This window comes from Meles meles, chromosome 8 (assembly GCF_922984935.1).
Source record: "Meles meles chromosome 8, mMelMel3.1 paternal haplotype, whole genome shotgun sequence".
NCBI classification, from domain to species: Eukaryota; Metazoa; Chordata; class Mammalia; order Carnivora; family Mustelidae; genus Meles; species Meles meles.
The window spans coordinates 30,817,784-30,842,134 of NC_060073.1; the positions used below are offsets into that span (position 1 = coordinate 30,817,784).

Genomic DNA, 24,351 nt, shown 5'->3' on the forward strand with positions numbered 1-24,351 from the left:
ATTGATGATGAAATGTGTAACGCCCTACACTAACCTAACATGGCTACAGCTTTGTCTTTCTGAAGCAGGAAGCAGGGAAAAGTAAATTTGTTTTGCCTAATATTTCACCAGTCTTATCAATAATGCACCAAGGAAAGAAGCCAGAAAGGAAAAGATTCATTGATCTAGCTATATTAAATGTCAGATGTCGAAAACACCATAAAAATTAAAAGGAAAATGATAAGTTGGGAGAAAATAACTGCAACATACGATAAAAATTTAATACTATGACTTTATAAAGAGGTCTTCAAGTCAATAGGAAATAATATCCAGTAGCTTAATAGAAAAATGAGTGAAGAATGTGAATAGGATCTTAAAGATACACACAAAGAGCTAATCAACACATGAAAAAACAAACTTCAGTCTCTCTGCTGCTAATCAAAGAAATGCACATTAAAACAACAATATGAATATGATACCATTTCTAATCAGCAAGCTGGCAAAGGTCTTCTGCTGTTTTGCTTCTTTTTTTTTTTTTTAGATTTTATTTATTTATTTGACAGAGAGAGATCACAAGTAGGCAGAGAGTAGGCAGAAATTGAGGGGGAAGCAGGCTCTCTGCTGAGCAGAGAGCCCGATGTGGGGCTCGATCCCAGGACCCTGAGATCATGACCTGAGCCGAAGGCAGCGGCTTAATCCACTGAGCCACCCAGGCGCCCCTGCTGTTTTGCTTCTTAATGACAATACCCAATATTGGCAAGGGTGCGGAGAAATCAGGGCCCTCCTACACTCTTCATGCATTTATGGAAGATAATTTGATAGCATGTGCTAAACGCCATAAAAATGCGCACCCTTTTTGATCCAGTAACTCCATGCCAGGAATTTACTCTAAGCGAATAACCAGAGACATAATCAATGATTCATGTGAAACACTTCATCCGATGTTTACGGTAGGGGAAACCATAAGTCACCTATAAATCCATCAGTGGAGGGTTGTTAAGTGAACTGTATTACTGGCCTATGATAGAAACTATACATCATTTTTTTAAAAGTTCTTTACAATATTCACAACAACCAAGAGTTAGAAGCAACCCAAATGTCCACTGACTGATGAATGGATAAAGAAAATGTGTTCTATATATGCAACGGAATATTATTCGGCCTTTAAAAGGAAGAAAATCTTGATACACACTACACCATGGGTGAACCTTGAGGACACTGTACTAAGTGAAATAAGCCAGTCACAAAAAGACAAGTGCTGCCAGGGTCCACTTATATGAGGTCGCTGCAGTTGTCAGATTCACAGAGACAGAAAGTAGAATAATGCTTACCAGGGGCTGGCAGGAGGGGGAAATGGGAGCTATTGTTTGATGGGTACTGAGTCGCAGATTTGCAAGTTAAAATGTTCTGGAGATCTGTTTCGTAATAGTATGAATATATTTGACACTACTGAACTGTACACCTTGAAAATGATTAAGAAGCTAAATTTTGTGTTGTTTATCACAATTAATTGAAAGCTCTCTTGCGAGACTATCTAGTCATCCGTGGGTTATTCATTTCATAAATTATCCTACCCTGGAGCATACTGCATGCTAAATCCACACTGCACTTTGCTTAATTTTTGTGTGATTCTGAAGGCATGTAAGGGTGTGTTGCAGAAACTCATTTATAATGATGATCTTCAAAACTATCAATTACAATGTCAAGAGGCTTCTAGGCTTGTGCACTAATTGAGCATGGCAGTTAATAAAAATACTAGTTTATAGATTTGCTGAATGAAGAAATTACAGTGTCACAAATGCTTTGTCAGAGGCTAGTTCAGGATTTCCAGGGAGTTTCAAATCTTCTGTATCCATAAACAACCAGATCTTGGAGACTGAAAGTCTCTCATGTCATCACACACCATTCCTTTGTCAGACCCTGCTCTGATTTTCTTTTTGTAGATGGGAACATCTCAAGTAGAGGCACCAAACACATCTCAGCATTCTCACCCTCTCCAACAACAGTCCAAAAGGACAGCTCTCTGCGAAGCTGAGTGGGCATAAAGCCCACGCCAGTTGACACAGACCTCTAAAGACGTTAAATTTTCACTACGATTGTTCTTTTCATTGCTTCTCTGGTGCCTGAAACAGTATTAATAAAGATAAAATATCCTTATCCAATAGATAAATAAAGATAATTAATTACACAGATTGAACTGTAATAACCAAAGTGATCAGAAGTTGAGATACACTTGACCCTTGAACAACAGGGGCTTGAACTGCGTGGGTTCACCCAGACACGCAATTTTTACAGTATAGGGCTGTAAAAATATTTTCCTTGTGATTTTCTTAACATTTTCTTTTCTCTAGTTTATTTTATTATAAGAATACAAAATATAATAACATATAAAATACATGCTAATCAACTACTTATGTCATTGGTAAGGCTTCCGGTCAACACTAGGTTATGAGTAGTTAAGTTTGGGGGGAGTCAGAAGTTATATATGGATTTTTAAATGCACGGGGATCAATATCCTTAACCCCTGCCCACCCCTCCCCCAGCCCTGCATGTTCAAGGGTCAAGTGTATTTATATATTTTGCTAAGTGATAGTACGTAAAAATCCTAAACAAGCATTGTTAAGGGAAAACATCTTCTCCCAGAATTAATTATTCTAAATCCACATCCAACAAAAGTCATATTGCATAGATCCCTTACTCGGTGGAATGTTAATAGGCATCCTTGATAAAAGGATTCCACGTTCAAATAAATTGAGGGAACTCTGGAGTAAACAAAGTAAAACTGGTTTCTCTTAAAGACACTCATTACTATACATTACTATACAACACTCTGTACTTCAGTACTAACACTAGAGTAAGGCAGTACCCAGAAACACCACTTCTTACCCCAGTATAGAACCCAGCCACTTTTCCAAGGACTGTGCAGCCCACACAGTCTTATTTATAGCAAGTTTGTAAGGGTATTAGTAATTCAGGGAATGCTCATATTAGCAGGATTTAGCCAATATACTTAGTCTGCAAAACAAGCCCCAGGAACAATACACGTGATTCTTTTTACCATTTGGATATATATAATAGGAGTTACTCATATAATAACCCAAGACGACAAGTTTCTAGTATTCATTGGACATAATGTTGGGTAAACATATGGACTTTTCTGCCTGTGTAGTTCATGTAAAATATTCATGAAAGAAATAGAACACTCGCTGACTTAGACATCATCATTTTTATTGGCTATAACACAGGCTTAGAAAGCTTTAATTCTAATGGAAATTAAATGCTTTGCATTTAAGACGTTTCCTGCTCTGACCTTTACACATTAAAATAACGAGAAGCACCACAAAGCAGAAATGCTCCTGCTTCGCTTACGGGGTGTTGCATTTCAGACCTGCAGCTGTGAGTCAAAAGATGTTTCACCTTCAAGGTCACAAAGGACAAGACGTCCTGTGCGTGGCTAGCGTAGAAGGCACGGCTGAACCACAAGAACCCTCTTCCCCACCAAAGAGGCAAGAGAAGGCTCAAAAGCGGGATGGCCTGTGTGCTCGACCTCCATCACATGTGAGTGTCTGACTTATCTCTCAGTAATCCTCAGCAATAGGCAATCTGTGCTGGAGAACACAAGTGAGTTTTCCTTCCTACAAACCCACTGTTCCTGAAAATGCGAATACACTGACTGCCAGGCAGAAGCACTGGGGGAGCTGAGTCCTTAAAAAAGAAATCGATCACACACTCTCCCTTGTCGTATGTAATGTTACCAGCACTTGGGTCCCTGTCGCTGGAATTTTACAAATCGTTAAAACCAAAAATGAAATAAGAATGAAAACAGAGCAAACAAAGTTGGGCAAAATGAACCAAGAGTTTCCCCAGTTTCTAATTTTGCCAAATAAGGGCATTTAAACATTAAAACGAACCACCACCACGGAATTCCTACTATACACTAGCAGAGAGGGTCCCACTCCTGGCCACACCCCAGGATCATCTCTGCCTGGTCTGTCCTAGGATTCTGATTCAGTTACTGGAGGTGCAGCCAGGACTCTGTTGTCTCGATGAGCTCCCCAGGTGGCTCTGATGTGCAGCTAGGGTTGAGAAGTACCATGATCTTATAAGAGAGAAGGCATTTTGAAGCCAAAAAAGTGAGAGTTTAATCTCAGATTACAGGATAACTACTAAAAATAAATAAAATTAAACTTATGAAAAACATGCTACATTAACTCTGCATTTCTCGCTTTGCCTCTAACAACTTAGGCTGAAGAACTTGGGGACCAGCAGGTGGAGATGCTTGGTCTACACTCACAGACCACACTTCCCACCTCACCCTCCTTCCATAACCCTTCACAACCCGCCTCATGTCCTCTCCACTCCACCAAAGCAGCCCTTGCAGAGCTTGAGAAGGAAGCTTGGGTAGCCAAATCCATTCACTTTTCCTCATTTCTCCTAATTCCATATCTTTGCAGCCTTTCCCAGAGGGGGCTAGTTCTGCCTTCTTGAAATGGTATTCTTCCTGGCCTGCGAGACAATTTGCTATATCCCAAACACGTTTGCAAATGCTTCTTGGATCTCCCTTCTTCCTTCTCCATGGACCCAGATCCTGTATCTACTCCGAGGACAAAGTCAAATGCTTCAATCCATCCCCTACGCCCATCCATGTTCCATGCATGGGTCTGCAGAGGACCTGGTAGAATTTAAAATGCAGTATTAATATCAAGGGGTAAGATGAGGTCATGAGTGGAAAAGCCAACCTCAAGGTCAAAAGCCATGAAGACTGAAATTTTGGAAACAGAGCACCAGATGGATTAAGGCAGGTGTTTCAGAACCTAGACTGTTAACATCGTCCATTAGAGTAAGAAACCTGTTAACAAGACCTACTCCAGGTACTCCCTCTCACTAGCTTGTGGTAACAGTTGCCATATTCTGGAGTCATTTCCTAGGCATTGCTTAGGAACAGGAAATTCACCATCTCACATAACCCTCGTAACTCCACAAGGCATATTACTGTGCCCATTTATGTATGCTGTATACATCAGCCATGCCATTAAGAGACTTGCCCAAGACCACCCAGCTAGTGAGTGGCTGAGCCAGCGTGGGATCCCACCTCTCTGTGGTCCCAAACCTTGGGATAATCTCTCCACTACAGTGCACTGCTTCCTTTAATGCCAACTTCTCCAAGTCTTAGCTTCCTTTTCCAAAAAAATGAGGGGGTTAGTCTTCATGATTCCCATGGCCCATGCTCCACATCTAACCTCTACAGTTCTGCGAAAAAGGGCACAGCAGAGGGCTACAAAGAGAAATAGAAGACAGGAAGGCAGAAATAATAGAAAGAGGAAAATGAGAAAAGACAAAATGGCCTTTGTGACCTCTTGCCAGCCCAGACTCCCTTGGGTTTGTTCCTGGCAGTTTCAAGGGGTTGTTGTTTTTTTTTCCCTACTCTGAGATGGGTGAAAGGTAACTCTATACTGTATTGAGCTTTCCTTCCAAATTTCATCCCAAAATGCCCTGAGGACTTACAGAAAACCACCGTGGAAATAAAAGAACTGGAAAGAGAGAGAAAGAAAAAAAAAAAAAGAGGCGAGAATCCGCTAGAAAAACAAGCTTTGGGGTTTTCACTTTAAACTGAGAAAGAGGATTATGATAATGATCAAGTGAAGTCATTCAAAAGGGGTGTTTTCCAAAGAAAGGGAATAAATGAGGAATGGGAACAGAAAGGAAAAAGCAAGCAGAATGACCTTGATGTAGCAACTGATCTTTATTGATTTTCTTTCACCTTCTTACTTGGTTCTGGGAAAAGTCACCATCCAAAGTGTGTGACATTGGAGTCCACCCTTAATGAAATTAGCGGATTAGCAAAAAACATCTGTGAAGCACAAAGAAGGAGGGAAATATCTTGGAAGAAATGCTGCTTCCTTTAATCACCAGGAAAACCAGCAGAGAAAAAGAGCACTCAGTGGGAAACTTAAGGGTGGTAAATATCTTCTATTTTACTTTCCTACAAAAAGCCCTTTGGAGAACAATAAATTACAAAACACCACCTTTCTGAATCTGATAAAGAATTCTACGAAGCCATTAAGCCAATACATTAGTACACCAGGATCTTAAAGAGTCTCAGGTTTCATAAGTGTCAGTGTTGACATGATTTGGTTTCAGTGTTGGAGGCATAGTTTTGAGACTCTTCCAAACGCCTCCAAAAAGGAAAGAAACAAACAAACACAGGTGTTATGACACCTGCCCCCCACCCCCAACAACCCACAAGATCTAAACTCTGACCATTAAGTTTTTTTTACAGGAGAAAAAGTTTTCCATGCATGCAACATTTGGCCTTTTTTAGAGTTCAGTTTAAGGGCAGGACACCTAACCTTAAGGACAATGTCAGAGGTGAGGTAACCAACGGTTTAACAGAGGAAAATCTGTATCAGCTTGGCCATGGAGAGCCAGGATACAGAGATGAACAAAACATGCACAAAGGTACCCATGTTTAGGAAGTTCTAAAATTTACACACACACACACACACACACGTATATGAAAAACTGGCCCCAAAGTGAATGGTCCAAAGCCAAGGTCATATAGTAGTTAAGTGGCAAAGTCCCAGCATTTCACTTCCAGCTTGGAATTTAGTTCTCTACTTCCTATTGCCCACCCCCGCCACCACCACCAGTTATTGGTTAAAAGAATTTCCCTCTGGGCGCCTGGGTGGCTCAGTGGGTTAAGCCGCTGCCTTCAGCTCGGGTCATGATCTCAGGGTCCTGGGATCGAGTCCCACATCGGGCTCTCTGCTCAGCGGGCAGCCTGCTTCCCTTCCTCTCTCTCTGCCTGCCTCTCTTGTGATTTCTCTCTGTCAAATAAATAAATTAAAAAAAATTAAAAAAAAAAAAGAATTTCCCTCTTAGCTCCAGAACATAGTTCCAGTGCATTTTAGAAAAGAAGGTGTGGCAAAAGGTACTTTCTGTTCTTTCTTCTTTGTGTACAACAAATAACTATTCTTCACTTCAGAATAGTCTAATTTACTGCACCTTCTTTTTCTCTAGAAGGTAGATAATCTGGCTTTCTATTATCTTAACAGTTCTTAAGAAGGGAATTATCTCATTTAGGAGAGGGGAATTGGCTGAGTTCCCTGGGCTTGGAAGGTGAGACTTCACATGCAGAATCACGGAGAGTAGGAAGTAACCAAAAAACCCTCAACAGCTCTCAGTGAAAACTACTGAGGAGTGTGGGGGTGGGGGGTAGGGATGAAAGGGGAGAGAGAAGATGGAAAGACAGGAGCAGAAAGCTGAGGGTTTTCAGGGTTGGCCAGAGAACCTGTCAGAACAGGGACACAGCATGAGCTTTTTAAAGCCATTTGCCTGCTTTGCACATCCTTTGGACTCCCCAACCCTCATTAAAATCTTCTTACCAAAGGCAACAAAAGCAAAAACAAACTTGTGGAACTGCATCAAACTATAAAGGTTCTTCCCAGCAAAGGAAACCGGTAATAAAATGAAAAGGCAATAATAGTTGCAAATAGAACATAATTGCAAATCATATGTCTGATAAGGGGTTAATAAGAACTTATACAACTCAGTAGCAAAAAAAAAACAATCCAATTAAAAATGGGCAGAGGAACTGAACGTTTTTCCCAAAAGGACATACAAATGGCCAACAGGTGCGTGCAAAGGCAGTCACCATCACTATCATCGAGGAAACAGAAACCGAATCCCCAACGAGACGGCGCCTCACACCAGTTAGAAAGGCTACCGTCAAAACGACGAGAGACAAGTACTGACGAGAATGTGGAGAAAAGGGAATCCTTGTGCATTGTTGATGGGAATGTAAATTGGTGCAGCCACTATGGGAAGTAGTCTAGAGATGCCTCAAAAATTTAAAAATAGAACAACCATATGATCTAGCAATTTCACTTCTGGGTATTTGTCAAATGGGAACAAACACACTATGTCAAAGAGAGATTTGCACTTCCACGTTCACTGCAGCATTATTTACAACAGCCAAGACGTGGAAACAATCTAAGAGTCCATCAATGGATAAGTGGATAAAGAAAATGTGATATGTATGTATATCATATGATATTTTTAACATATCACACACACCCACACACCCACCCACCCACACACACACACACACATACACATATATGTATAATGAAATATTATGCAGCCACAAAAAGAAGTAACTCTGGCCATCTGTGACAATATGTTTAAACCTTGAGGACATTATGCTAAGTAAAATAAGTGAGACAAAGAGAACTATATAATCTCACTTATATGCAGAATCTAAAAAACCAAACTCATAGAAACAGAGAACTGATTGGCAGTCCCAGAGTCAGAGTGAGGCATGAGTAAAATGAATAAAGGTGATCAAAAGGTACAAATGTCCAGTTATAAGATAAATAAGTTCTGGGGATGTAACGTAAAAATGTTCTTGGGGCACCTGGGTGGCTCAGTGGTTTAAGCCTCTGCCTTCAGCTCAGGTCATGATCCCAGGGTCCTAGGGTTGAGCCCCAATTCAGCAGGGAGCCTGCTTCCTCCTCTCTCTCTGCCTGCCTCTCTGCCTGCTTGTGATCTCTCTCTCTCTGTCAAATAAATAAATAAAATTCTTAAAAAAATATATATATTTATAAACGGGCGCCTGGGTGGCTCAGTGGGTTAAGCCTCTGCCTTCGGCTCAGGTCATGATCCCAGGGTCCTGGGATGAAGCCCCGCATCGGACTCTCTGCTCCATGGAGAGTCTGCTTCCTCCTCTCTCTCTGCCTGCCTCTCTGCCTACTTGTCATTTCTCTGTCAAATAAATAAATAAAATCTAAATATATATATATATGTGTGTGTGTGTGTGTATAATGTTCTTAATTAAAGAATAAAGCCTTCCATGTACGTACAAATGCTTAGTTCACATGGGCTGTTTTTGAAGAAATTAAGAAAAAGGACCAAATTCCATATGATCCAGATGGATGTGTGAAGAACAGGACAGACAGCCCCTAACCTGAGCGCCCTCAGTGCAAGCAGAAGCTCAAAGGCAGAAGCGAGTTTAAGAACATAAGCCCCTGAAAATTGGCAGGAATCTTAGAGCCTCATCCTTCCACCTGCAGGCAAGAGCGGGGCTCAAGCCAATCTAAAAGACGAGTTTAAGGAGCAAAAAGACCTCATCTGGCATCTGGGTATATGAAAGCGAAGGTTAACCAAAGAGTTCTGGGGGTGGTGGGGGGAGAACAAGAACAAGAAGAATCCAAAGAAGCCGCAGCTTCCTGGAAGGTGCCCTGATCCTTTTCAGTTGGATTCGTGAAGATGATGCCCTGGGAGGTAATCTCTCCAGTGCGATGTGGGGTCAGGCGCCTTAAGAGAGAAAAGTACAGAGCAGACAGCAATTGTTAGACCTCCCAGAATTTCAGGGCTCTTGGGAGCTTTGCTAAGGCAGTCGAGAGCTCTGCTGGATTACAACATAAGGTTAGCAAAGATAAGTGTGTGCTGTGGCTGCCCCCTACTATCCACATCCACCTGTCTGTGAGACATACGAGGTCATACGACTTGGACCAAAGATCATTTGAAAACAGAGACACCAAATGGAAAGCCTAGGGGTCCCGGCAGCCAGCCCTCCTCTGCACATGCACACTCGTGTGGCCATATGGCCCGTGCACGTGTGAGGCATACGTGGAAGCCGGCAGGAGCCCCCTCCCCTCCCAGCCCTTCTGAAAGCGAGCCAAGCACATTAAAGCAACACTCAGTTATGAACAGAAACGCGAACAGCGGGTGGGTTGGGGTTGTGGGATTCTGGATTCTATTTTTCCTTCTCTGCATGCCAGTTTTGGTGAGGGGGGTGACATGGTTTTGTTACAGTCACACACACACGCACACACAAATTAAAATAAAATTGTATTTTGTTAGTAAAGCCAAAAAACAAAAAACAAAAAAACAAAAACAAAAAAAAAGCACATCACAATGGTCATCTTTCGTTCTTTGACTCTTGTAGAAATGAGTTAGTCTCGCTCCAACTGCCGGAATCACTCAAAGGAATGGTACACAGAGCTAATAATAAACAGCCCTACTTGGAGAAGTCATGAACCTTCCCTGTAGCAGACCAGGTCCCTAAGCCTATAGATACAGAGCCTCCCTTCTCTGAAAACGGGGCTAATGTTACCTCCCACACGGATAAGATACTATTCCTGGTGCAGGTTTCAGTTCTTCTGAAAACAAAACATATAAGGAGAGTCTAGAAAAGACATTACCAGAGGATATTTAACCTCAAATTTTGTTGCTGTTGTTAATTTGCTTGGTAGTTATATTTGAATAGTCTATGACTCAAAACCACTGTTGAAGTCATTTTGTAGTGCCAAATAATTTTGGTCACCTTGTAAAGTCTTTTCAGTTACTCCCTCACAGCCCCTTCCAGAAGCCTAATCTAAGTTTTTCTATTATATATTTAGGCATCAATACATTTATGATATTGATTCTATTTACATGAATGCCTTATTGATGCTCTATTTCTATTTCTCATTTTTCTTTTCTGGATTGAAAGACCCAAGAGGGTAAGAATATTTATTCTGTTCCCCACTATTTTCTTCATCCCTATTACCGAGGACAGTTGTTGAATAAATTACCTGATATACGCCAAAAACATTTTTTTCTCGGTTGTTATTTTATTTGACTTCAAATGAAGGTTTTATTAAACCTCCTTCACCCAGTAAGTCCTTTTTATGAAGCCTCACCCGGTTTTCCCCTCCTGCATGTACAAGAGATTTAAGGGATCCATTTCACCCTCCCTATGAGGCTGTGAGTATTAACTTCATTTAACAACAAACAATACAGGACATGTCAGAGAGCTGACAAAAAGGGCCCACATTCAAAATAATTATCGCTAATTTCTGTGCTTGGGTGCACCAAGCTGGCAACATCAAATCCCACCGAAAATAAATTATCTGAATCAGTGGTTACGAAATCTGTTTTCATCAGGGTCCTTGGAAAGTGGAGGGTCAAGGAAGTTCCTCTCTCCCAGAAAAATGCAGGTATGGGAAACATTAAATTTAAATGCATGATCTTAAGGATTTATAGACACACCCCGCACCTCGGGCAGTGTTTTCCTAAATATGGATTATGATGCATCACAATTATTGGATCATGAAATCAATGTAAAGGGTCGTGACCAGCTTAGAAGCAAAAGGAAGAAAAGGAGGAAGAAAGGAAGAGGACAGAAGAGGGGAAAAGGAAGGAAGGAGGAAGAGAGGTAACGGCATTATGTTCCAACACTTTTGTTCGGTTGTGGACATAAGTGTGCACACGCGTGCATGTATGCAAGTGCTAAGCCAAAATATAAATGTAGTTCTTATTGTGTGTTGCCAACAAAATAATTTAGAAAAGAATACTCTAGGGGTTCGAGGGCTCCTGACCAAACGATTAAGGATGGAACTGCCATCTGACTTGGAGAGTACTGTCTCTTGTGTGTGTTTTAATTTTAACCAGAAGAGGCATATGTGCCAAGGCAGAGAGGTGTGAAACAGGATGCCGACTTTGAGGCACTCCCACAAATGAAGCTTGATGGGCCAGAGACACAAGCACTGCAGAGGGGCCCTTAAACCTAGAGGAGGCCCAGCTTCATCTCACAAACCAAACTCAGGTGGATGACACGGTGAATAAAGCACACTGGGGAAAGGTTGGGCCTGGAGAAGGTATGGATGCCTTTCTGTCCAGCCAGCTGCTGTCTTAGAGGAACGCAGAAGCCAGAGGACCAAGATATCCGGCTTTCAAAGATCAGCGGGAAATCTGGAGTTGTTAATGTGAAATATTCTTCTCATTTTTAATATAGGCAAGTAAAGCCAAAAGAACGTTGTTTTTAAACATGGTGCAGGTTAATGCTATGAGTCAAATAAAACCTGTGAGCCGGATCCAATTTTCAGCCCTAGGCTAAGGAGGGAAATATAATTTGTTTTCTGATCTAGAAAGACCTGTGGAGGATGGACTGAGGTGGAAGAGAGGAGAGAGACCAGATAGGAGGCTACAGACATCAACAGCCAGAAGATCACAGGGGCCCGAGGAAAGGCTGTAGGAGGAAGGGAGGACACAGGAAATATTAAGGAGACAGAACTGAAGGGCCAATCAGATGTGCCAGCCGCAAGAGAGCAAAAGCACTTAGGATGACTCTGGTTTCTGGCTTGCACGGCCTCATAGACAGAGGCTTCATTCACCAAGACTGGGAATATGGCAAGCACACCGGGTCAGGAGATCAGATCGGCACACAGGTGCTTGGAGAGCATCTCATTGGAGGCAGCCACAGCAGAGAAGAACAAGGCTGAAACGCAACAGACATTATGGTGGAGATGTAAAGCCGTGAGCTGTCTACACCTGGATGCCAGTAAGGCTAAAAGTAAGAAGGTGAAGACAGAACCTTGGGGCTCACGCATATTTAAGGGATGAACAGATAAAGAAGATGCCACAAAAGAGATCCATTGGGAGCAAGTGAGAAGGCTCAAGGAGAGTCGTGGCCATTTGGAAGAGCCATTTGGGGAAATGGGAAATGGCACTGATGAGAAATCCATGAAGACATCACAAACGGCAACGAGGTTCTTGCTAAGATGAGCAGCGCTGGACTTGTTGACCACGGGGAGGCTGGAAAGAAGAATCCTCAGGGCACCACACTACCAGCCGGGTTTTCATACATTGCGCAGCCTGTGGGGGTGAGGCAGACGCCGGGAATGGCTGGAGTATCGCTAAGTGGAGGGTCCACAGGATGAGAAAGACAGAAAGGCCAGGAGGCTGAGACATGTGTTGGCATAGCTAGATGGAGAAGAAAACCGAAGCGTGTTGGGGCAGACAGACTAACACAAAAGTCAGAGGTGGATGCGTCCGAAATCTCGGAAAGGCCAGAAAGTAGGCCAACGGTGGGAATAAGGGAGTGAGCACCAGAATGATAAGCGGCTGTAGGTAGAGATGTGGGATTATGGGATTCCACAATCCACAATCCACAATCCAAGATGTCAGAGGGGGCTTGGACTCCTGCAGGTGGTCGGGGGTGTGGCCACTGGGGAAGGGTAGCTGAGCTGAAGCGAAAACAAAGATGGTTCCAGAACTTTGGATGGTTCCAAAGATGGTTAAAAGGTCAAGAAACTCCCAGAAGTTGGGGGGGGGGGGGGGAGGAGAAAGGGGGGAGGGGTGGGGAGGGGACAGAAGGGGAGGATCTCCACATGGATCCTGATGTCACTTGCACTGACACCAGGACCTGGCGCAGAGAAAGAGACTTGTCAAATCCTCAATAAACACAGCCACGTCACTGTCAGTCAGAAGGTGACAGCAGCAAGAAAGGGGAAGGCAGGAATCTCAAAGGAAGAGGACACTTTGTATGAAGGTGAAAGAAGAGAAGTAGCAGGAGAAGCAGAAAAATCCCAATCAGCTTCCCACCCACACAGAGCGAGAAGTGCCAGAGAACCGGCAACCCCACTGCAGAACCCAAAATACCACACATCAGGCTCCCAGATGCCCGACAGACTCCTGGCCCTCCACTTCCAACACTATTCTCCCCTCTTCCCTTCCCAGTGACGCAGAAGGGCCCTGCTCCAGGCAGGCCATGGTGACAAAGGGACAGGACACTCGAGCTCCGGGTCGGATTTTGTCATTAACCAGCAGAGTGACCATGAGCAAGTCATGTCAGCTTAGTGTGCCTGAAGTTCATAATCCAGAAACCGGGGCTAATGATATTCATTCTCTTCACCAGGGTCGGCTATTTTGAAAAATATAAAAGTCAAGACAGAAAAATGTTTTAAAGGGCAATTTTATTCCGCAATCCAACTGGTGGAGCTTAAAGCCAAAGACGTCGTCAAATCCTAAAATGAAGCTCCGATATTTGACCAAATGATTCTTCTTGGAGCCTCAATATCTTATCTGTACAATGTACAATCTGTACAACGTCGCCAAATCCTAAAATGAAGCTCCAATCATTTGACCAAATGATTCTTCTTGGAGCCTCAATATCTTATCTGTACAATGAGGGAGACGGGTTAAATGATGGTCACCTGTCTACACAGCATTTAGTTTGTTTGCTTCCGGGGGATTCTCCCTGTGCTCCGATGCCTGGGAGGGTCCTCCCACCCTAACATGTTCTAGCTACTTATGACCCTGTCTTAACACCTGACAACCCCTCCAGAGAGCTGGCTTCCAGCAAATGTTTGGAGGACAGGTGAACACCGCTGGGCAGTCCGAGGTGGTTAGCGGCTTTGCTGAGAAACGACTATACAAGAGGAGAGTGCTCAGGGGAGCACAGCTGCCAGCACACGGAAGCACCCAGTCATTACTGTTGAATAGATCAGTGATCTAAGAAATGTACTGGAAATTTTTTAACTGAGCATACAGATGCAAGAAATTCTCAATACTCATCTCAGATCCAGTTCTCTGGTATAAATTTAGGTAAATTCCATAAAAGGTAACTGGAGACCAAAACATTATTTTCAATATTGCTGGCATGAGAAACGCAGCGGTCACCGAGGGCAGGGAAAATGACGAGTCCCCAGACAAAATCATAATTCACTGAGCTCAGAGGGCAGATTCAGAACTGTATCCCGCAGCATCCAAATTTTATTTAGATGCGGCCACAGTGTGACTCAGGCCTGTGTGTTTTTTAAAGAGTGACACGAGACCAAAAGCACAAATGATTCTATCCGTACATATGAGCTGCATAAATTTCTACAAAATTCTTCTAGAATTCTTGCCATTGTACTTGAGTTTCAAGCACTTGGCGGGGTGGGGGGGTGTGTCAAAACCCAGTCTAGTCAGTTCTCATTATCCCCAATAATAAGAGCCTGGAAGTTAAAGCCATATAGTGTATATCTGAAATCTGAAATTCGGAGACCCAAACGTGGGTCTCCCTGTGGCCAGAGCCACGCTCCCAGCCACTTTGTGGCCAGATCGTACTAGAGATGTGGCAAATGTAAAAGCTCTCTATCAAGCTTACAATACGTGTCTATCACGTAAAACTGCTTGATTTTTATTTTTTTTTTTTTTGTATTTTACATAATCATGGGGAGCACTCAGCAGAGCAGTGGACAGAGCACAGGTCCGACATTATGCTCTGTGGTCCTGACACATCGCCCCTCTAAGCCTCAGCGTCCCCATGTGTAAAATAAGAATCATTATAATCATGTCCCATGAAGTGGCTGCGGAGGTAAGACACCAAAACTTGCATGTCGGGCCCTCAGCACAGAGGCAGGAACACAGCTGGCATTCCCATAATAAGTGGAAATTCTTATTGTCACTGAGAAGTACACGTCACAGAGTTGTGTAGTAAAGATCTCCTACAGGTTCAGGTAATTCAAGTAAGAACGGCTTAAAGATAACTTTATTCCATGATTTCCACTGTGTCTTGTGGTAAGAACATATTTCAGGACCAAAATGCCAACTTCTCTTTTAAAGATTCTGTTGCTGTTGCCTGATGCTCTCTGACGTGCTCTGGTAAAAATCAACTATTTGGAGGTCCCTGAAGGACCTCTAGCCCCATCCCAGACTGTGGGATCCCAGATCACACACTCAGCAATCCTTGCCTTTCCAGACAGCTTCTCCACATTAGGGACCCACCAGTCCATTCCTGTTGGAACCCAAAGCAAGGTAGATGCCAAACTTGACAGCCCAGTCCATGAGGAATAAAAAGGAGCTGAATTCTTATAACTTCCATTCTCTGTATCACTCACTTTCCATCTGGGTGCTTTACTTTCCATATTTAATGAACCATTTTCTGGCAACCGTGTATGTCCTTGTGTATATTTCTTGAAAGAACTATTGGTCCCCCCTTTGGAAACCTCCCCTGGCAGTGGCCTACCTTAGCACATCACGCATGTTCTGTAAACATCTGACTGATTGATTTCTACACATTTACAAATATCATTGACTCACAAATGTGTACTATACCTAAAAGGGCAGAAACCAACAAGACTGCCAAAATCCTTGTCAAAATATACGACGTTATGTCAAAATAACAAAAATTATTTCCCCACTAGTTAATACTAAATTCAGAACAGATTATTAAATGTCCTTCTTAAAGTTGGCTTGAGATAAGCAACTAACTGAGGACGAAAGGTCAGTTTCCTATCAGCACGAGCCAGGTTAGCTCTTTCAGCAAGGGCGGGCTTTATCACGCTGTGAGCCAAAAAGCTGAGCCCACAGGCAGACAACCCACGATGAAGAGGAGCTAGAGCGCCACAGCCTATGACAAAACCTGGCCACATCCTCCTCCCTTCTTCATCTCTGTCACTCTGAATTCATAAAACTGAATGAGTACCATTTGGAACCATTTCCGAGGCTTAGGAAGAGATTTAAAAATAAATAAATAAATAAATGAGACCAAGGTGGGCACAGGTGACTCAAAAGAGATTGCATCCGTCAGCACACAAAGCCAAAATAAGCCCTGGGGTGGGGGGAACAGATGGCCTGTGGGCAGTGGACAGAGCCAGGGGGATTCAGAACCATGGCCCTCTGGAGGGCGATCCACCATGGGAGATGCCTATTTGTAGGAGGTGATGTCCATGTTCACCAGATGGCCAGCTCACCGCCTGGCGTCTCAGCCACCAGGTAAGCTTGGTGACTTGCAAGAATTTAACCTCCCCTGAACAGAGATTGCAAACAGAAGGCAGAAACTGCATCTTCTGTCACCCTTGGGACTAATAAGAGCAGAATTCGGCAAAGGTAAAGATGCCTGGATTATTTTCTAACCGTTCTTGTCTGCATGACAATAAACCCAAAACATTTAGCACAGAGAAGAGAAGTATCTTCTTCCCCTCACCCTCACAAAAATCTCAGGATGTGATAAACACTAACTAGAGCTGAAAATTCCTTTAAAGGGAGACAATTAGGATATTTAACCGATTACTAAAGCATTAGACTATAGGTGAAAATCACAAAAATTGTCCATAATGTCAACTAGGAACCTGCATCTAAAGATTCAGAAATCATGATGCGTTATGGTTACAATTATATATGTGAAAGGTGTTCGAAGCAAAAGGATGAAAGGAACGGCAGCAACCCTAAGAATGGTTGTGTTTGATTGCTGGGATTAGTGGTGATTTTTCTTCTTCTTCTAACCTGGTTATGAATAGAAGAGTAAGTCTTAACTTAATAGCAAGCAGTGTAGAACACTATCCATGGCAAAGGACTAGGGCTTTGTGCATTGGTTTGTTGACTGGTTGGCTGGTTTGTTGGTTGGTTGGTTGGTTGACTGGCTGGTTGGTTGGTTGGTTGGTTTTCATTTTCTAGCCGATCACCTATAGCTCATTGCATCTGCAACTCAACATGTGGATTCAAGCCCACCCAAACTAGTCTAGCCCAGTTTTTCTGAGTTTCCCACTGTGGCTGGAGATCACTCAGGTCATACTTCCCCCAAGACTGGTTCAAGGTCCTCCCTCAGATTAAGCCAACTTCTCAGACATCCTCCCAGCCCCACCCCCTTAGTCTTCCTCCTATCACAATACTTCTGTAAATATTTGAACTGTCTACTTCTGTAAGGCTGTGTTTATGCATTTCTATTTTCACTACATTTTTCCATCTTCTTATGGGCAGTTTTCTGAGAAAAGGGACTCAAGCAGAGTCTGGGAGACACAGGTGCTTGCAACCAAGCTACTACACAATCAGCAGCCCCTCAATAGATGGAAATGTAGATTTCCAATAGCCTGATAGCCATGTAATAGGATATATTTCAGACAAAGGATATTATACTACCTGCTGCCCCAAAAACATTGTACCATCACCTTAAATTGCTCTAGCAATTTAATTCAGGCATATGGTCCCATCATAACTACACATGCAATGCCATGGGTAACCAGATGTGGAGGATTTTACCTGTATTCCTATGGGGAAAGAAAAAAAAAATACAATCAACTCTTCCTAGTTAGGCTCAGACCGACTCCCAAATAAATGAGAAAAAGTACAACAATAACAACAAAAAAATTACTTCAGATGTACCACAATCCAAAACTCAAACCATAGGAAAACCATCAGACCTCCTGCCCTCCATGCTGTGTATTTGCTAAAACATATCTAGGCAACTCTGAAAAGTGACACTAAGTTTTTTGACAAACAAAAGGTAGCAGATCACGATCCATTTAGGTATAATGAAGTATACTACAATCGGAATTTGTTACATACAGAAAGGAAAATCTTGAAGCAACAGTCCTCTATCAAAACTACAGAGGTTGAAAACAACTGATCTTTTATTCTAGCAATCAGTCAATAAGAAAATAAACTAAATTTTCTCATCGATAAATAGCTAGAGGGAGCCTCAGAAAATATTGGAAGTGGGAGAGGAGAGAAAAAGAATTTCTCACGTTCACCCTTGTTTCTAATCCTGTGGCCACCATTACTGTCCAAATCTTAGCACTCTATTCCTGAGACAGCACCCAGCCTACCAACAGAATTAAGTATATAACAAGCACTAAGTAAATGGTAGCTATTATCATTGCTCAGGGCAGAAAACAGACTCATTCATATAATTAGCCAAGACCTGTTGAACACCTACTGTGTGTCAGGCACTGAGTGTACAACAGTGACCAAAACAGAGTAAGTCCCTGTCCTGCTGGAGCCAACATTATAGTGACTTGGCCCCAAGCTTCCTTATCCCTAGGGATTGCAAACTCTAATACCTAAAGGGGATAAGAAAGTAAAATAAATGCGTTGGATCAGACACTACCTGGCTGTTCACCAAACCTGTTCCTCTTCCCTCTGGGCCCACTCTTGGGTTGCATTTTCCAGCCTCTTTCTGCAGGTAGGTGTGGCCAAGCATTGGAGCCCTAATCCATGGAATGTGATCAGAATGATGCACAGCCCTTTGGGTCCCATTCCCTTTTCTCGTCCCCCTTCTACCTGCTGGATGCAGAGAGCACAGTAGCCTTAGAAGCCACAGATTAAAGATGGCAAAATCACAAATTCTGGTTCCTGGATCCCAAATCATTGCTTGGTAGAGTGCTCCTGGCCAATCAGGTACACTCCTTTGGTCTTTATGTGTGTGAGTAATAAAATGTTATGGCTTTGAGCCATGATAGATTTGAGTATTGGGGTTGTTATGACAGTTAACCCATCTCAGCCACTAAGTGACAGAGGTGGGACAGGCAGGGGCATCTGTCACAGGCACCACTATTCAGGGAGGTACCACTACTCAACTTTAGACAATTGTTGCCATGCAAGAATATAATTTACTTCACCAGTGTGGTCAACCTTCTGATCATTTCAAGAGAACCTGGAAATCCTGATTTTCAGGGGAAAGCTCCTGATTTTTAAATGATTTTTCTTTTTGTTTGACAACTGTTTGATTTTTGAAAACACATCCGTAGACAGAAGTGAGTCACCTGGGCTATAATCCCTGTTCTCCATTCCACCACCAGTACCATGCTTTCCATAGGTATTTTTGGCAGAAGAGTTAAGAAAGGTTTTAAGAGCAGAAATAAGAGAATAGGATTTTGTAAGTATGGTGAAAATGTACTAAGAAATTCTCTTTCTTCCTTTATACATACGACAATTATCCCATCTCTATTATGTATGTGTAAGACGCTGTGCTAAGACAAATAAGACATGATTCCAGCCTTTGAAACTTCAGGAGTTGGCTGCACACCTTTATCTGTAGAGCTGAAACTGACTCCATAGTTATACCACCTTTTAGCAATTAAGTGGCATTGCTTCCTGCCCTGACAGCTCTGTCCACTGTCTCCTGTGCTCAGGAACCTGTACATCAGCTGTCCCTTAGAATGGGCTTGACTTGGTAGTATATTTCTCTCTCTGGCTCTGAGCAAGGAAGTATATTCCTCTCTCGGCTCTGAGCAAGTTGTCTTACTAGCCACTGAGCTCACTGTTTCTCCTAATGGACATAGGTTGTAACAGCAGCCTATGTGTCCTCAGTTTACATGAAATACAATGAAAATAGTTTTTGCACATGGATCATGGTTGTTGTGAAAGGGTTTCCAGGACCTCAGTGAACCCAGAACTGCCTTTAGAAAATTGCTTTTAGGAGCTCAATCTGATGAAGGAGCCAGACCAGCAGACCATCTCAGGGGTTGGTAGTGGGGAGGATGGCTTCTAACTCCTGTGGAGGGGGGCAGACTGCATGCCAGGAAAGGCTACTTGAAGGAGGTAGGGCTTGGGCTGGGTCTTGAAGAAAGTACAGCTGCTAACCAAGCAGACAGGACTGAGTAGTGCTTCCCAGGCACAGAGAATAAAGTAGAAGGGGCAGAAATGGGCTTTGGGGAAGTGCATGTCTGGCTATGGTGGCAGGTAGGAGTTGGAGGTGGTTTGTTCATAAGTACCCCAATTGCTAAGCAATGGAGATAACTGAGTTACGGGGCCCCACTGGCTGAAGGATGAGATTGGTTAGCAGGAACCAAAACTAGAACCAGGGTGGTCAGTTCGCAGGCATGGCTTTGACAAGATCACAGACCATGAAGAGGGAAGGTCTGAAAAAAAGGCAGCAGAGACAGAAAAGGGACAGAATTATAACAGTATCCAGAAATACAGTCAGGAAGATTTAGAGGCCAACTAAATAAAGGGAAGGAGAAAAAGAGAAGAATCTAGAATGATTCTCAGATTTCTGGTTGATCAACCATTGAAATAGTAGATAGTGGTGAGAGCGAGACTCCAGAGAAGAAGAGTTCACTTGGAGGGAGAAATGCTGACGTGTCATAACCAGGGGTAGAGATATCCAGTAAATAGTTGCACCTGTGGGTCTCAACCTCGGGACAGAACACAGTCTTTTACATCATGGGTTCATAGGTGGTTGTTAAATCCATGAGATTGGAGGAGGCCACCGAAGGAGGGTCTACAGAATGATGGAGCAAATAGGATTAGACGACTGCTCCAGGATTTAAGTCATCAGGCAGTCCCTGTGACTCTAGCCAGATCCAGTAGAGGGGAATTAGCTCAGGAGATAAAGAACCAATGAAATGGAGGCAGTGAGGATGGAAGGAACAGGCCAGCAAGAGCTGGAGGTACCAAGGATCTTTATTTCATAGGTATTACTGCCTGGGCAAGCAGACAGGTGAGGGAGAACATAATAAGGAACCCAAAGATTGGTGTAGGGTTCATAATGTGAAATAGGGTTCTCCTAAAACTTGGAAGCTTCATGCCAATACTATTTAACTTTAGTCATGATTCCAGAGCATATAATCCTTGTCTTCTCTTCACCCAACTCAACGGACTGGGTAATAGAATGTCAAGGTCACACAATGGCTTCCCATTCCTCCTAACTTAAAAGCTAGAGTCTAAGGCTGGTCTCCTGTGTGATGTGGCCCCTGCCACCTCTCCTGCCTAGTCCAGGACTCACTATCCTCTTAATTCTTGCTTCCCCAACCACACCCTCCTTCTCTCTGATTCCGGAATAAACCACACTTCTTCCCATCACAGAGGACAGTACCCACATTACCCTTTGCTCTAAAGCTCTGCCTGGTTATCTTCTACTCACTCTTCAGATGTTGGCTGGAGTTTCACTTAAGGAAAGCCTTCCCTGACCATCCACCTCCTTACTCACCCAACCTCCCCAACACCCGAGGCTTCCCCTTCATTACACTCACCTCCATTGGTGATTGTATACTTTTCCTATGAGGAGCTGACTAACGTTCATCTCTTCCCTATAAGCCAATGTCTGCTTTCTCCCCACTATATCCATGACACCCAGCACAGTGCCTGCCACATACCAGTTCCTCAATAAATACTGATCTGAATTAATACATGTAAGGAAGAGTCCATTTAGAAACAACAGGCATCATTTTTTAAGACTGCCTGGTATTAAAGTTAAACCATGGTGAAAAACCTCACACCATGATGCATGAGGAGAGGGTGAGTAGAGATGGGGAAGGAGGGGGATGTCTACAGAAGAGCAAGAGGGAACTTATTTCCTGGGGTGACAGTCATGTTTGAAATCCTAACAATGGGTGGCTCAGTGGGTTAAAGCCTCTGCCTTCGGCTCGGGTCGTGTCCCAGGGTCCTGGGATCGAGCTCCGCATCGAGCTCTCTGCTCAGCAGGGAGCTTGCCTCCTCCTCTATCTCTCTCTCTGCCTGCCTCTCTGCCTACTTGTGATCTCTGTCAAATAAATAAAAACTTTAAAAAAAAAAGAATTTGGGTTACACAGGTGCATGTATTTGTCAACACAGGAACATACACTTAGAACTTCCATATTTCTCTGTACATAAAAGTTACCGAAAAATCTAAAAATTAACAAATATTGAAGTCTAATCAATGGCATGCATGCTGAAGTATTTCGGGATGACATGTGCTGATGTCTGCAACTTATTTTGAAATATATATATATGTATGTATATATATATTTTATATATATAATAAAATAAGAGGAATTTATAAATAAATATATATATAAAATATATAAATATATATATATAATAAGAGGAATTAATGGGTGGATAGAAATACAGACAAGATATATGATAAAACAAATATAGCACAATGTTAGCTGTCATCCAGGTGGTGGGTAATGGCTGTTCATTGTACAGTACTTTCAATGCTTCTGTACGCTTGAAGATTTAATAAGATGTGGGGTGGGGTGGGGAGCCTGCAGAGTATAGCTGAAAATATATTTATGTTGTAGTCAGATTTGGTTTCAAATCCCATCTCCACCACTTACAAGCAATGTGCCCTTAGGCAAGGTAGTTTCTTAAATGTTCTCTCAATCTTCACTTCCTCCAAGGAAAACAGGCAAGAATTACCTCACAGTGTCATCATGGGGGTGAAAGATGGAACTCCTGATCAGGTGACCACCATGATAGCAGCTGTTTCACAAATGTTAGTCCTCCTAGTCAGAAGTCAACATACCCACAAACTAGGACAAAGCTCCAGTGAAACATAAAAGAAGAATCTTGTCAAATTTTTCTCTCGCACAGCCCCTGGGAAATTAAAAGAATAAATTAACTGTTCTATTTTTATAGGTAAAGACACTGACCTTCCATCAGTGGGACGCTTGGAACTCCATGTCTGAAGGAGATCTATGCTGTCAACACCTCCTCATTCCATCTCCCAGTGGCCAACCCCACCCTTCATCAGAGCTGGCTGGAATTAGTGGCATCGTCACATCAGGCAGAAAGATGGGGAACGGCGGCTGAACTGTAAGTAGCGTACACAAGCCAGGACTGCCAGCCACCTCCCAGATGTGGAAGGGAGAAGAGCCAATGAGACGAGCCTTAAGATCTGTGAAAGCATCTGACGTGTTGTCAGGGTGGTAGTCACAAGATTGTCCTGGCTTTTAGCATAATTACATGAACTTAGAGAGGGCCTTAGGACCGTATATAAAAGCCTCCCATCAAGAATAATAGTGTTGATTCAGTGGGAGGATGTGTCATAGAAGACCACATGGCCTTCACCTCTCTAGGTCTATGAGGTGGAAGAAAGGAGTCCACTGAGGACAGCCCCAAATGAGAAGGAACTGCTGACCTTGGGAAGCAAGGACAACAACAAAACCAACGCACCTCCAAGAAAACGAGGCCTGACATCTTAAAATCAGTGAAAGCCTTCGTTCTATGTCACAAGTGAGACATTCCAGGCGGAGGAAATGGTAATTTTTTAGAAAGCATCTCTGTGTGCCCACTTGATAGCACGTTGAGGGCTGTATCATTCCAGCTATTTCAGGCTGCGCATGCACCGCCTAACTTCCACCCTCTCTTCCTTGAAATAGCACTTCCTTTCACATACCTCGAAACCCACCTTGTTAGTTAGCCTATTAAGCCTAGACTTTAAGCTTCTCGGAGACATCCTGCATGTACTGGGTGCCCTGCCTGTGTGGTGCTTGGAGCCTGCAGATGGGTAGGATGGCGTCGGCGCTGAGCCAACTGTGCACATCTCCTCCCGGCTCCACCGTCACATCGGTAGTCGGAAGTCAGCCATGGTGGGAGTATTTATACCATGGAAATCGGCCAACACTCTAAACCAGGTCACTTATCCTCGATGTTTTTCGTAGAGCCGGCTCTAGCACATGAACTTGGTTTTCACTGCTATGGGAGAGACAGATTTGGGGAAGCCTGCCCTAGCCCCACCACTTTATTTAAAACTGATCTCTACCACAGGCCACGGCTGAAGGAGGGGTCAACCCCGGAAGCCATGTTTGTACCACCTGCCCCTTCTCTCCTGGCTTCTGCTGATCAGACGAGGGGGATGGTCCTCACTCCCTTGGTTAGATAGACGATGGCAGCCTGAGTTTCCCTCCTGGGAAATAGGGAAATGGGATAGAGACTGGACGGTGGGCCCTGAAACTGAGAAGTCTTGCCAGTTCTGGCTGCAGTGAGTACCACAGCTAGCAAAAGCAGACTCAAGGTTTAGTTACAGGGGGATCAAGTGGCTGTAGGTCGGCAGAGAAAGCCGGTCTGCAGGAAGAGGCAGAAGGACAGAGCCAGCGTGTGGGAAAAGAAAGAGGGTCCCTAAGACACAAGGCCAGTAAC

At 43.3% G+C, this 24,351-nt stretch overlaps 1 protein-coding gene across 3 annotated transcripts in view; it reads right to left on the bottom strand.

Annotated features, from left to right (window-relative positions):
- KIAA1549L (KIAA1549 like) overlaps positions 1-24,351 on the bottom strand; it is a 254,787-nt gene that overhangs the window by 217,873 nt on the left and 12,563 nt on the right. The window lies entirely within an intron of this gene.